Source organism: Nannospalax galili, unplaced genomic scaffold (genome assembly GCF_000622305.1).
Source record: "Nannospalax galili isolate Female #2095 unplaced genomic scaffold, S.galili_v1.0 scaffold577, whole genome shotgun sequence".
Taxonomy (NCBI): Eukaryota; Metazoa; Chordata; class Mammalia; order Rodentia; family Spalacidae; genus Nannospalax; species Nannospalax galili.
In genome coordinates, this window is record NW_008340387.1 from 463,146 (window position 1) to 477,183 (window position 14,038).

A 14,038-nucleotide genomic window follows, 5' to 3' on the forward strand; every position below is an offset into this window, starting at 1 on the left:
ACATGCAGGCAATACACTCATACACATAAAAATAATAAATAAAATAAAAAAATTATACTCTAATACAAGTAATTTGAATCTGAAACTGTGATTTTTCCTCCCATTCTGTGTGTGTGTGTGTGTGTGTGTGTGTGTGTGTGATTTCTTGTTAGCTATGGGTAAATGAAATAATAGCAGGTGAAGCTGCAGATTGGGGGCAATATTGTGTATTTAAATCATTTGAATCTCATCTTTTAAAATGTTCAATAACTAAATTGTATGACCATACTATCGGTCCCACACTTAATCTTATATCTTATTTGGCTTCATCCCTCATCACATTTGTTTTTTTTTTTGGTCTTTTTGAGACAGGGTCTCCCTGTAGCCCCAGCTGTCCTGGAACTCACTATGTGGACCAGGTTGGCCTTGAACTCACAGAGATCCACCTGCCTCTACCTCCCGAGTGCTGGCATTAAAGGTGTGCGCCACCACGCCCGGCTCCTCATCACATTTTACACATTTTATTTTTATTTAATGTATATGAGTGTTTTGCTTGCACATATGTAAGTGTGCCTGTGCTGTGCAATGCCTGTGGAGGCCAGAAGAGGGCTTCAGATCCCCTGGACCTGGAGTTATGGACAGTTATTAGCTGCCATGTGGGTGCTGGAAACCCAGGTCCTTTGCAAAAGCAGCCAGTACTCTTAAACCACTGAGACATCTCTCCTATCTCATTACACTTTTAACAATGTACCATGGTCTCTCCTTATTTGTTTTTATTATTCTAGCTTATTTTTTTCCTTACTTAGAAGAGATCCTCAAGATATCTACAGAAAGTTTTTGAAATAAAGGGTGTGTGAGTGATGTAATTTCATAGAGAAAGCTTAGTCTGACAGGTAATGAGACTCTGGAATTCAGTTCATTCCCTTGAAATCCCCAATACTACTGTGCAGAGTTGTCTCAGGGAATAGAAAGTCGGTCTGGTTTTATTTCCTTTCAAGCAACCATGTTCTTCTCCCCTGTCTGGAAGCTTGTGGTCGTGTCTCTTTCTTCTTGGAGTTCTGTGTCTATCAGTGTGTGTTTATTCAGTGACCTTGTTCCCAGCATGCCATGTGGCTTGAGCCCTAGTCTTTTTTCGGATAAGGGGAATGGCTTCCCTTGCTTCCTTGGTTTCTGCTTCCCCTTCTTTACTGATGCTGTCTCCATCTGGGACTCCTGTTGGATTGTTATCACATAGCCTCAATCCCTGTTACATATTATGCATTTTATCAGATTACTGAAGTTCTTTTCCTTCTTTTGAGTGTTGTGGATGTGCATGAATCCCAAAAGGAACTGGCATCCGGCTAGTTTAACCTCTAGCTCTGACTTATATTAGAAACAAGCTTCTTACTTTCCAAAGAAGCTGTCAAATAACGTCCTTGTCCAGCCGTCCTGTGTGTGGCGAACTGGCCTCGTTCCCTGTGACTTTGCTTTGTCTCTGCATTCATTCATGCTCCAAACCCTCATCCAGTCTCGCTCTTCTGAGCCTGAAGTTTCTAGGACCCTTCTCCGGGAACCTGTGCATTGACTTCTTTGAGGTCCTCAGCTCATCAGCCTGCAGCAGCCTTTCCTTCCCTTGCCTCATCAACTTTGGACCTTCCTGTCATTCTTCACAGTGTCTATATGCCGATGGCTTGGTTCTTTAGTTCCCAGTATGGCTACTGACATTTTGGTCCAATAAATGGCTTTTGGGAGGATGAATGAAAGCGAGCAAATGCAGAAGCCTCCGCATTTACCATTCCCCAAACCAAAAGCCTGGGTGTGGAACTAGAGGAAGAGACTGGAGCATCAGTTCTAACTATGGTTGGATCAAATGACCTACTCACCCTCTCTGATGGCAAAGACTCTTCTTAGAATCCACATATAACAAACTAAATAGAAACAACTTCTATACAGAAAGCCAGAGAGACAGTGTTTAGCTTCTTCAGAGAACAGAATGAAGTGAGACTTAAATTCCAAGTGCATTGGATCTGCTGGAGACAGGGCAGGTGCCAGTGATTCCTATGAGTTGCTACAAAGACCATCTAAGCCTTAAAACTTTGTGGGCTTCATAGCGCATTGCAAAGCCAAGTTAAACACACCCATTTTTCTGTAGGGTTAAGAGCAGTGCTCTTTAAAAGAGAGACAGTGGGCCTGAATCTCTTGGATTCCTGACAGCTTGGCCACATTATGATTCTTCCTTGGTGCCTATGGTGTTAGAGGGAAGTCAGAAGCAGCAGATAGAGTAGAAAAATCTTGTCTTCATCAGCCTTCCTGATATTTTTTTTCAATTTTTATTTTTTGGCTTATTTTTTAATTTATATGTATATGAATACTTTGTCTGTGTGTATGTGCACCTGTGTCATGCAATAACCATGGAGGCCCAAAGAGGGCATCTGGATTCCTTGGAGCTGGAGTTATAGACAGTTGTTAGCTGCCATGTGGGTGCTGAAACCAAACCCTAGGCCTCTGCAAGAGCAGCCAGTGCTCTTAACTGCTGAGCCATCTCTCCAGCCCCCACTTCCTAATTTTCTTTTTAACATAAGGAAAGACTGTTTTTGACAGGAACACTTTCTGCAGATCTTTCAACTGGAATGGAGATGTCTTTATTTCTTCTCACCAGGCACCTACCTCCATCACTATAGTAGCAGACACCTCCAGAGCTGGGTAGGGATGGAGCTGGGAGGAGAGTGACAGGCTCCCTGTGGTAGGTCTGGGTCTTGTCACTGAGCCTCCAGTGCTCAGGTCTGTGCGGGCCTTCAGAGGGCCAGCTCCATGCTGTGTGATTGGTGACATTTCTGGCTGCCAGTGCCCAGCCAATCAGTGACAGGCTTAGCTAGCTAGGGTGACGACACATGAAATATGATAATCTGCTAACAAAGTGGGGTGCAGTGTGTGGCTAGGGGGTGGGCAAGTAAGAGAGAACCAGGCCTGGGTTTCAGAGGTCATTCTGGTGGACTAGGTGAGGGAGGGAATGGGTACTGAGGCTGGATCTATAGGGACCTGTCCCTGGAGCGGCCGTAGGAACACAGTGGTGCCCCTGGTGATGGGTGAGAACAAGGGAAGAGACACCAGGCTGAAGCTCTGGGGCTCTAGGGTGGAAGGCATTTGCCTTCCTTTCAAACAGGAGCAAGATTAGGAGTTTTGTTCTTTTTCAGTGGTACCTCTGCCTCTTTAAAAACCAAACCAAAATACGTGGGGGGGGGGGGCTGATGTCATGTTTTTAAGGTTGGATGGCTAATTCTTCTACCCTGTTGTTGTGCCTCCATGCTCAACTTTGTTCCAAAGCCCAAAAGGTTAAAAATAAAACAACAAAACCTCACTAACAAAAATCTGAAAAATGGTCAAATCACAATCAAGATACTGAAAGGCCAGGTGGTGGTTTGGATTTCAGATTCTGAGTAGAAGAGAACATGTCTGGGACTAAGGTCTGGTCCTGAATCACAAGATGGTTCAGAACCATCCTTCTGGTTGAGGATGGGGTCCCTGAGACTTCAGGGCAGGGCCTGGGTTAGCTCTGGGGTTAGCAGAGGTACCCACTGCCTTCAGCCCCTAGCTCAGCTTTCTGGCTCTTACCAGCAATAAGGGATTATGGGGGAAGTGACAACCTCTGTGCTGACAAGTTCCCTGATTTGTCTGACCCTGTGAACTCAGAAGTGACAGATGGCAGTGTTCCTGCCCTGTGCTGTTCTTCCCTGGAGAAGCTCATGGTGCAGTAAACACACGTGCTTAGTCTTCTGCCTTGTATTTGCATATTTCCCCTTCCTCCCTCCCTTCCTCCCTCCCTCCCTTCCTCCCTCCCTCCCTCCCTTCCTCCCTCCCGCCTCCCAACCTCCCTCATATATATTATACATGTGTGCATCTATATACAAGGACAGGGGTCAGTGAAGATGACTTCACTGCTCTTGCAGTTCTGAGGGTGGCTGGAGGACTGGGACGCTGACTTCCTGCACTCCCGCCATGCTATTCCATAGTGATAATTGGCGTACTGTATCTTTAAAAGGTTAAAACCCCTTTCCAAAAAAAAAAAAAGGTCTGGACTCCTAGTGGAACAGACAAGCCAGGCATGGGTTGGCTCCGGATTCAGAAAACAGCTGCTGATTAGATTCTGCGTCTGCGGGCTGAATTATTCCGTGTTTTTCAGCAGCAGGAATTCAAGAGGGATGCTTCTGTTTGGGTTTCTGATCGTGATTTATATTTATTCAGAGGACTAACAGAGGGTGGATCTGTTCCCGGTGCGAGCATGCTCACAACCAGCCTACTCTCCCATTATCCCCCTGCCTAGTTAGGTGCTCCAGTGTACATGGGTGTTCCGTGTGCATATGTGTGTATACAAATACGCATGCATGCCTGGATGGACAGACGTATGCACAGGTTATTTTTTAAGGACAATTCCTTCAATAAGATCTTTACCCCTTACTTGAAACAGGTGTTTATGAAAAAAATGCAAAATATCCCGACTGACCGGAATAATTGATGAAGAAGGGTGCTGGATCCGTGGGTCAGAGGACACAGGACCAGCTTGCCACCCCAAGGCCGAAGGTAGGGGACTCTGGGCTTTTATTTGGCGGATGGATTCCTTGCGCTTTATTTTTACTGATTGTGTTTTTGCCAGCGCCACGGGGAAGTGCCACTGCGAGCTGAGCTGCGATTCCATTTCGCCCTGGCCTTTCTCACGCCAGGTGTCCAGTGGTGGCGGCGCTGGGGCCGGGGTAGCTGTGCGGTCGCGATGCCACGGTGGGCTGAGCGCTGTCGGCCTGTGCTGGGGGGAGCGGAGAGCCTCAAATGACCCCCTCATGTCAATCATCGGCGGGCGGCGGGGCTTAACCCTGTGTGCGCCGCACTCCTGCGCTGGCTTCCGTGTGCTGGAGACTGGGGAGCCTCTGGCGCCCACAGCCCTGGCCTTTGCTCCTGTGGCCCAGCCCGGGATGGGTCAGGCCCCGCCGAATGGTGGCTGTGGTCGGCTTGATTGAGAAATTAGGCTGGAGGCTGGGTGCCAGGACTGAAGGGAGAGATTTCCCTCCCCACCCCCAATCCCAGCCCCTGAAAACGTTTCTACAGCAAAGTCACACCTTGTCAGTCCTCCTCCCAGAGCACACCACACCAAACTTAAACTCCTAGAGGGACGGGGGTAGGGGAGTAGGGGGTACAAAGCAGGTTCCCCTTCCTAGACATACCCCATATTTTACCATTTTTTAAAATGGAAACACTGCTGTCGCTGAATGGCCCACGGGGGTGCGGGGTGGGTGGTGGCGAACACCCTGACTCAGGACTGGGACAGAAGTGGTGGTGTAGAAAACTTGGAGGCCAGGTGTGGGCTCCTTTGAAGGTGTCTGTTTTGCTTTACAGTGCTGTTCAGGTTAGGCACCTCATCTGTGGCTTGGCCTGCCCTTGAACTTTGGGGGCAGTGGTGGCAGGAGAGAATCTGTGGGACTGAGCTAGCTGGTACTATGGTCCTCTTTTTGCTGTGTACCCTGAAGTTTCTGGCAGCCCTTGGTTTGGCAAGGCAACTGCCAGGTTCCCTTAAGGTACCAGGAATGTTTCGGATGTCTTAACTCGGGATTGCTGCCCCCACCCCCACCCCGAAAGCGAGCTAGCAAGGCATATTCTGAGTTGATCGTTAGGGACAACATGCTCTCTAACCCATGTTTGTGTGGTTATGTAACCACAACTAATGCTCAAACCCTGTGCCCAACTACTAGCTCTGTCCTCTCCCACTGAAGAACTTAGGTGCTCCATTGTTTAGAATGTTTTTATGTGATTATGTGGGAAGCATGTGGCAACCAGGTGGAATCATTTGAACTTGGTGAAGAACACCAGCAAAGCCCAGGCTCCCATTGAGGACAGTGCCACAGGGGTTTTGGGTTGGTGTTGATCTGCAGCCTTCGCCATACTTTGTACCCAGGTGTTGCTTGTCTGAGCTTTCAGTTGTAATTTCACTCCTCTCCATCTCAGGAGAAGCATACAGCCACCTTTGCAGGGTCCCCAGGTTCCTAACTCACAAGCACAAAAGGGACATTGAGTCCGGGGCAGCCATCCAGGTTTCTGCCTGCTTTTCTTCCAGGGGGCCCAGAGGAGAGCCTGGCCCATGTGGGAATCAGTGTGGTTCTGGGCCAGGCTGATCTGTGTGATAGAAAGAGGGCAGACCTTAGACAAGCAGGTTGACTCCTGCTTCTTAAAGTGCAGGCCTGCATGGCCTGAAGGCCCCTTCCATCCTTGCATTGCAGTGTTGGGAGGCTTTTTGCAAGGTAAGAGAATAGCTGTCCCACTGAGACATCTGCAGGCAAGAGGGGAGGGTGGCTGTGTCACTTTACCTTCTGTCTTCCAAGTGTGCTCCTTGGATCAAAGTGTGTGCAGCAAGCGCTATTGTCATGTCATGCTGTCTCTGCCCATTGTGTTAGAGCAGTGGCCACCCTCCCTGGAGTGGAAAAGTGTGCAGTGCTCTTGGGCTCCTGCCAAGTGAGTTTTGGAGACATTTAGTGTGCGAAAAGTGTCAGCAAGAAGAAGATGCATTTAGCCTGAAGTTCTGGCAGGTCCCTTGACTCCCTTGAAGATGATGCTGTGTGACAGCTAGATAGCGTTTAAATTGTCTCACACTTCCTATTCCACAAGTTGCCTGGTGTCTTTCAGGTTCTTCTCTGCCCAAGGAGGAGACCCTGACAGGCTGTGTCTGAGCACATTTTGCCAGTCTGCGGCTGTACCGAGAAAGAAGGACAGATACCCTGTCTACATGAACAAGCGTAGAACCATCATAGTCTTCAGAAGAAAAGCAGATAGGTTAGCAAATAACAAGTGCCCTGCAGCTGGCGGGTATTAGGCTGGTACCACACAATCTGGAACACACAGGTATGAGTGGTAAAGCAAGAGATGGCCCAAGGCTGTGAGTGTGCCTTTCATTACACATTTTTTTTCTTTTTTGTCTTTTTGAGACAGGGTCTCCCTGTAGCCCCAGCTGTCCTGGATTCACCATGGAGACCAGGCTGGCCTCAAACTCACAGAGATCCACCTGCCTCTGCCTCCCGAGTATTGGGATTAAAGGCCTGCACCACCACGCCCGGCTCGTCACACGTTTTATTATTATTGGTAGAAATTTCAGAGCCTCTTTCAGGACTCTGCATTGGCTTTTCTTTTTTGGTCTTGAGACAGGGTCTTCCTGTAGCTCCAGCTGGCTTGGCACCTACTATGTAGACCCGGTTGGCCTCGATCTCACAGAGATCTGCCTGCCTCCTGAATGCTGGGATTAAAGGCTCATGTCACCATGCTCAGCTCTGTATTGATTTAAAATTCTAACAACCTTGCCAAATGCACTTAGCAAATTTGAAGAAATTGTTCAAGGGATGCAGAAGTTGTTTTTAATTAAGTACCAAGAAAAAGTAATAATACTGTAAGAAACAGAAAAATTAAAAAACAAAGTTTAAAAGGTATAAGAATTCAAAAAATGGAATTCTAAGACAACATAAATATTTACTCTAAGCAACTCAATGAACTTTTACGTATTTCATTGACTCTTTGAGGTCCACGCATATCAGGAACAGTTGATGGACATTTCACGTGCCCTGTTTAAGGAGGCATGTGGATTTGAAGCACATCTCAGATGAGTTTTTACCATGGTGTTTAGAGAGAAAAGTGCAGCTATGCGAGAAAGTAGTGAGAAAACAGGGCCCCCTGAGGTTTCTGGACAGCTCAGGGCTTGGGGATCAAATTATATTACAACTATAAAGCCCTGCCTGGAAATTAATTTGGAACTTTGTGATCTTTTATTGAAATTTAACAGGGCTATAATATGCTATTATTAGCAGTGGTTCTGTCTTAACATTTGATGCTACAGAAAATCCTGAGGAGATCACATTTGAATCTTGGTGCATCTTGTGGCCAGAGCCCCCATTTAGGCCCTCTTCAGTTTAGCGACACTATGTTGCAGTTGGAAGAGAGCCCATGGTAGAACCAGGGCAGAAGAGGTGGCATCTTTTCTTTCTTCTGTTTAGGGAATGTGGGTTGACCACTACCAGTATGTTGCTCTCTTGGAAAAATGAGTTCAAGATGTTATGACCACACCCCACACTTAGCGGTGGCCATTTCTCGATTCAGACATTGTGCTTAGGACTGGGAGGCTGCCTGACTTACGTGAGCAGCACTGAGCTTGGCCCAGCCATCTGCCCATTTGCTCAGTTACAATTTTGCTGCAAAACAAAGAAAACAGGAAGAGCAGAAGTAGAAGAATATGAAGACTGACACTTTTTAGAGACTATACTTTACAATTCAACACATCTGTGGGAAGTGTGGAGACCGAATTAAAAGTAAGGGAAGAGTATTGCTTGGGTCTCTGTATGCACACTTACACTGTTTGAATTTGAATTTGAAGAGTCTTAAACTTGCTAAAAGAAAATGCCCATTTCAGGTTCTTGAATATAATCAGAAACGCTCAGAATTATCAAAAGGTTCCATGTCTCTAAGCAGAGGAGCACTACGGCAATGAGCTGGAGGGAAGGGATTCAGTGAACTCCTGGGAGGACGGAGCTTGGGAGGACTGGGAGAGGTGCTTAGAAATGGCTGAACCTTGCTATCTGGAAGTCTGCCCTCTTGGGTCACAGCTGGAAACACATGCTTGGGAGACAGGGCAGTGAAGGTGGGCTCTGCAAGAGATGAGTGAGGGGACCCCTCCCTCTTTACCAAGCATCACTGAAAGCCAGGTGCATTGGAATTCTTGTGGAAGGAGAAGGGTGGAACTTTACTCCTAGACACACAAGGCCTGAGCTGAGAACGCCCCTCAGATTTGAGGCATGAAGCCAGGAGAAGCATAGGTAAGTCAATCTCAGGGACCTTGAGATCTCTTTGAACACTCATGGCCCTTGAACTCAGGGTTCTGGGTCAACTTTAAAAAGAAAAACCATCATGAGGCTGGAGAGATGGCTTAGTGGTTAAGAGCACAGACTGCTTTTCAAGAGGACCCAGGTTTGGTTTCTAGTACCCACATGGTGACTAACAATCATCTGTAACTCCAGTTCCAGAGAATCCTATGCCCCCTGACTGGCTTCCACAGGCATTGCATGCACATGGTGCACTTACATACATGCAAGGCAAAACACCTGTACACATAAATTAAATAAATAGAATAAGAAACCAGTCATAATTGTGTAACTGGAATACAAGGCAAAGGTGATAAATGAAATGATAGAAAGAAATGGGAATGATAAATGAAAGCAACGTCATAAATACATGGCATGTGGGGCTAGGGAGATAAACAGGCCAGGGAAATAGCTCAGTTGGTAAAGTGTTTGCCTCACAAGTATGGGGATCTGAGTTTGATCCCCAGATCAAAACCCAGATGGTGTGGGCTTATAATCTTAGTGCTTGAGAGCAGAGGCAGATGAATCCCCTCACTGGCCAGTCAGCCTAGGTTAAATGGTGAGTTTAGGCTGGTGAGAGACCTTGTCTCAGAAACACACAAAACGAGAAAAGGTAGATTGCATCAGAGGAATGACACTTGAGCTTGTCCTCTGGTCTCCACATGCATGCCCCCACACCTGCACGTGCATTTCCATAAGAATATGCACATATATACCCACATATACACGTTAAAAATACATGACATGCTCTGTTGAATCTGCTTCATCTCTTCAGTCATTGACAGGACCCCTAGGCCTGACATTAGGTGCTGAATCCAACTGATGAGTCCTCATGGAAATGAATGGCTTCGATGAAAAGGGGAGGTTTGAAAACTCCTTGATAAGATGCAACATGCTAGGCCCTTGGCTTTCTTGATGGCTATGTCTCAGGCTCTTGGCCCAGTCCTAAGTTTGCTTCAGCCTATAGGCCACAGGTAATGATTCAGGAGCCTCTACTTGTTTGCTTTTGCTCCCTGCACTTAAACAGATCACATTTTTCTCATGTCAGAGTTTCTGTTCCCTTCTGGCCTCTTGGGGTACAGATACTGGACGTTGAAGAAGGCTCCATTTCCAGCCAAGGAACTCTTTTTTGGCTATGGCTTTGTGACCCAAAGTTCCTATTTATACTTCAGGAAAATCATAAGTCACCCTGGGCTGTTAGGGGTCATCTATAAAGAACCCAAAAGGTAGATGTTGACTACAAACGCCAGTCTTCTGGGGTAGCCAAAATATTGGACATGTGCAAAATCTCCCACCCGTACTAGCCCCAGTCTCTAGCCCTCAGTATAGACTTATTACAGCTAGAAACTTCCCCCTGACTCAGCAAGTCTTGATGAGGGCATTGGGCATCTCATGACTGAAACGTGTGATAAAGAACTCAGCAGAAGAGCATTGCCATGGAGATCCAGCAAAAGAAGCAACGTGGCCTCTTGCTCCGTGTCCTTATTTTAAAGATTTCAAAATTTGAAAAGATTCCAGGACACTTTTTTTAGCATAATTATGATTACTGTAAGAAGGAACCAGAGCAGAATGTGTTCTGGAAGTTAGACTTTATTTTACTTTGCCATAGACATCCTTGCAAGAATGTTTCTGGGGTGATCTGGGGAGAAGCTATTAGAATTTTAAGTGGGTTTAGAGTACCACCAATTACAATCATGGCTCAGCAACTAGAAAAGTATAATAGGAACCCCAGCAATTGAGATGGCAGTTTATTAAATTTTCTTTATGACCTTTAAAAATAAGTTTTGTTGAGACAGTCTCCTCAAAGCCCCAGCTGGTCTGGAACTCCCTGTATAGACCAGGGTGGCCTCAGTCTCTCAGAGATCTACGTACTTCTGCCTCCCAAGTGCTGGAACTAAAGGTATGTGTCACCATGTCTGGCTTAAAATAATTTTAATGAGGTAGCCAATAGAGACAGGAAATGGTCAAGTATCTGTATGCATTTATAAACTGCATATAAAGATCTAAAGAATAACATTACTGCCCACACTCAGGCTCACCTGTCCCTTTGAGAGGAAGGGACACTTCCACTCATCCATCCCATCTAATAACCATTTCTCAGACATTTCTACGTCTTTTTCCTGTGTTTTTATTACTCTCTTATATTTGTGTCCCCAGACACTATCTTGCTTCGTTGTGCATGCTGTGACATCTTATAAATGGAACCCTATTCATATTCTCCTTTTCTAGTTCCCAGTAAATGTATCCCAGGCACACCAGTAAGCTTGACAAGTAACTGGGGCATCTTCTTATCAGTTGGTAAATTGTTCTTTACCCAGTCCATCTGGAATGCTCCCCTGACACTTCTAGTCCTAGCCCCTCCCCCAGGGGATCACACTTGTCAAAACAGGACTCTGGTGCCATGAGTGCCAGCCATTGGTTAGATGTTTCACTCTCTGGTTCATTCACATGGTTGAGTGTAGCTGAGCTATTTCCATTTTGCTGAACTGTCATATTGCGTTGAATGAACACACCATGGTTTATATATCTATTCTATTATTAATGAACTCTTATTTCCAGTTCCTTTGCTGTTACAAATAGCACGGCTGTAAACATTTGTGTTCAAGCTCCCTGCTGAGCATGTAAGTTCACTTAGGGAATAAACACAGTAGTGGAATTGCTGGTCACAGACTATGAGCATTTTCAATGCCTTACAATAGTTTAAAATTAATTTCTGCTAGGTTATGTGAATTTCACTTCAATAAAAAATTAATTTCCATTGTGCTGAACTGACTTCTACATCCAGCTGCAGTGTAGAATTGTCTCTGTTGCTTCTTATCTTGGCTAATGCTTTGTATGTTGTAGATGTCGGAAATTTTGGTCAGCCTGATGGGAGTGTAACAGTAGCTTATCGGGTTTAAAGCTGTGTATGTCCGATTGGGTCAGAACCTTTTCCTGTTGCTAGCCTTCTAGGCGCGTGCATGTGTTTATGTTCGTGTGTGTGCACTTTTCGTATCTTTGGCCTGTTTATTTAACACTTGGTTTGTTGGCGTTTTTCCTGTTTAGTTGTCGAAGTTCTTTATGCTGAATTTTTACTCGTTAAGTGTTGCAGTGTCTTCTAATTTGTGCTGTTCTTCACAATCTTTTGAAGTATCTTTAGAGAGGCAGGAAGTTCTTGATGTAATAAAAATGTATTGTTTTTCCTTTATCATTAAACAATCCATTTTATTTTAAGAACTCTTGAAAAGAAATATGTCTCTGATACTGTCCTCTGGGCGTTGCAGGTTTTTCTTCTATGTTCAGCTACCCTGAGCATAATGTTCTCTGTGGATTTTCCATTCTGTCAGAATGAAGATTTGCCTTTTTTCTAAAGTTTGTGAAGGCTTTAAAAATGTTATTATATTTGTTATTTATGTATTTGTGCACATGCGCCAAAAGGTCAACTTGTGGGAATCCGTTCTCTTTATCCACATTTGGGTCCTGGGGATCAAACAGGTCATCAGGTTTGAGTGCAAATGCCTTTTCTTGCTGAACCATCTTGCTTAGCCCTGTGAAAGATTTTCATTTTTCTAAACATAAACGGAATTTTGAAAAAATGATTTATTAATATTTATTAAGAAGATTTACATAAGTTTTTTTCCTTTGATTTGTTAATGTCTGGTAAACTTATTTTCCAATGTTAAATTAACCTTGCTCTCCTAGAATAAACTTGACTGGGTCATAATGAGTACATGTTTTTATATGTTTCTGGATTTGTTTTGCTATTATGTTGCTTAGAAGTTTTGTGTCTATGCTGTGGTTTTTACTCTTTATTCTGTCTTTGTTAGATTTTGTGCTGAGTTTATACTAGACCTATAAAGTAGCTTTAGAGTGTTCCCTCAACTATTCTTGAAAAGGGTTTATTTATGGCTGGGATTCTTCTTTCCCTGAAGATTTGGAATTTCTGATTTAATTTCTTCAACAGTTAGTGGTTATTCAGGTTTTAATTTTTTCTTTACTCAATTATGGCAAATTTTTTTCAAGGAATTTTCCATTTTATTTGAATTTTCAGATTTTTGCCATCAAGTAATTTGTAAGACAGTTTTTTTTTTTTTTTTTCCTTTTTGAGACAGGGTCTCCCTGTAGGTACAGCTGGGCTGGAGCTCACTATGTAGACGAGGCTGACCTCTAACGGAGATCTGCATGCCTCAGCCCTCTGAGTGCTGAGATTAAAGGCATTCACTACCATATCCGACTGTGTAACATACCTTATCTTTTAAGTTCTGTTGCATCTGTAGTTATGAACCCTTTTCATTTATGTAACTGATATGCCTTCTAATTTTCTTCCTTAATCTTCTCAGACTTTTATCACTGCTATTAGTCTTTTAAAGAACCACTTGTTGACCTTGTAATCTTATCATTTGTTTTCTATCGTATGAATTTTTATATTATTTTTTATTTCCCCCTTTTTAACTTAGCTTGAGATACTGTTTTCAAATTCTTAAGTTGAAAGTTTGATTTTTAAATCATCAATTATTTTCTCATTATGAGCAGTATGCATCATACATTTCCAGTTTAATTAATCACATATTTCTGACATGAATTATATTTTTATATAATATTATTTGGCTTTAAGTATAATTCCCACTATGATTATTCTTTTTAAAATATTTTATTATTTTTATTTTATGTGTATGAGTATATTGCCTGTATCTATGTAAGTGTGCCTATGTCATGCAATGCCTGCAGAGGTCAGAGGAGAATGTCAGATTTCTCTGGAACTAGAGTTCTGGACGGTTGTTTGCTGCCATGTGGGTGCTGGGAATTGAACCTGGGTCCTCTGAAAGAGCAGCCAGTGCTCTTAACCTCTGAGCCATCACTCCAGCCCCTATTCTTTAACGTGTAATTATTGATAGCTGTAGTTCTTCATTTTCAAAACTCTAGGTGCTTGTTTTTATTATTACCCTCCAGTTACTGACTTCTTTTTTTTTAAATAAATAATTTATTGAGACTTTTATACATGCATGTAAGGTGTTTTGATCAAATCCATGCCCACTCCTTCCCCTCCAACTCCTCCTATATCTCCCCATCACTTTTTTTCTGATAAGTTCATGTACTCTTTTTTCTTCTTTGATTTATTTATCTATTTTTATGGGGTTTTTGGCTACTCTAACATTCCCCCCTCTGAAGAGGTAACCCTAAAATCTTTTAAGGATTAGATAAAAGCTCCCAAATATTTT

At 44.0% G+C, this 14,038-nt stretch overlaps 1 protein-coding gene across 6 annotated transcripts in view; it reads left to right on the plus strand.

Moving 5' to 3' along the window:
* Positions 1-14,038, plus strand: part of Hivep3 (human immunodeficiency virus type I enhancer binding protein 3) — a 472,744-nt gene that overhangs the window by 122,504 nt on the left and 336,202 nt on the right. For 3 of the 6 annotated variants that reach the window (XR_607357.3, XM_008835418.2, XM_017798748.2), the window contains exon 1: positions 4,042-4,536. The gene's annotated coding sequence lies outside the window, so the exon portion shown is untranslated. Of the gene's footprint in view, positions 1-4,041; positions 4,537-14,038 lie in introns of those variants that run through there. The other 3 variants (XM_029564634.1, XM_029564635.1, XM_008835419.2) reach the window with 2 other exon arrangements.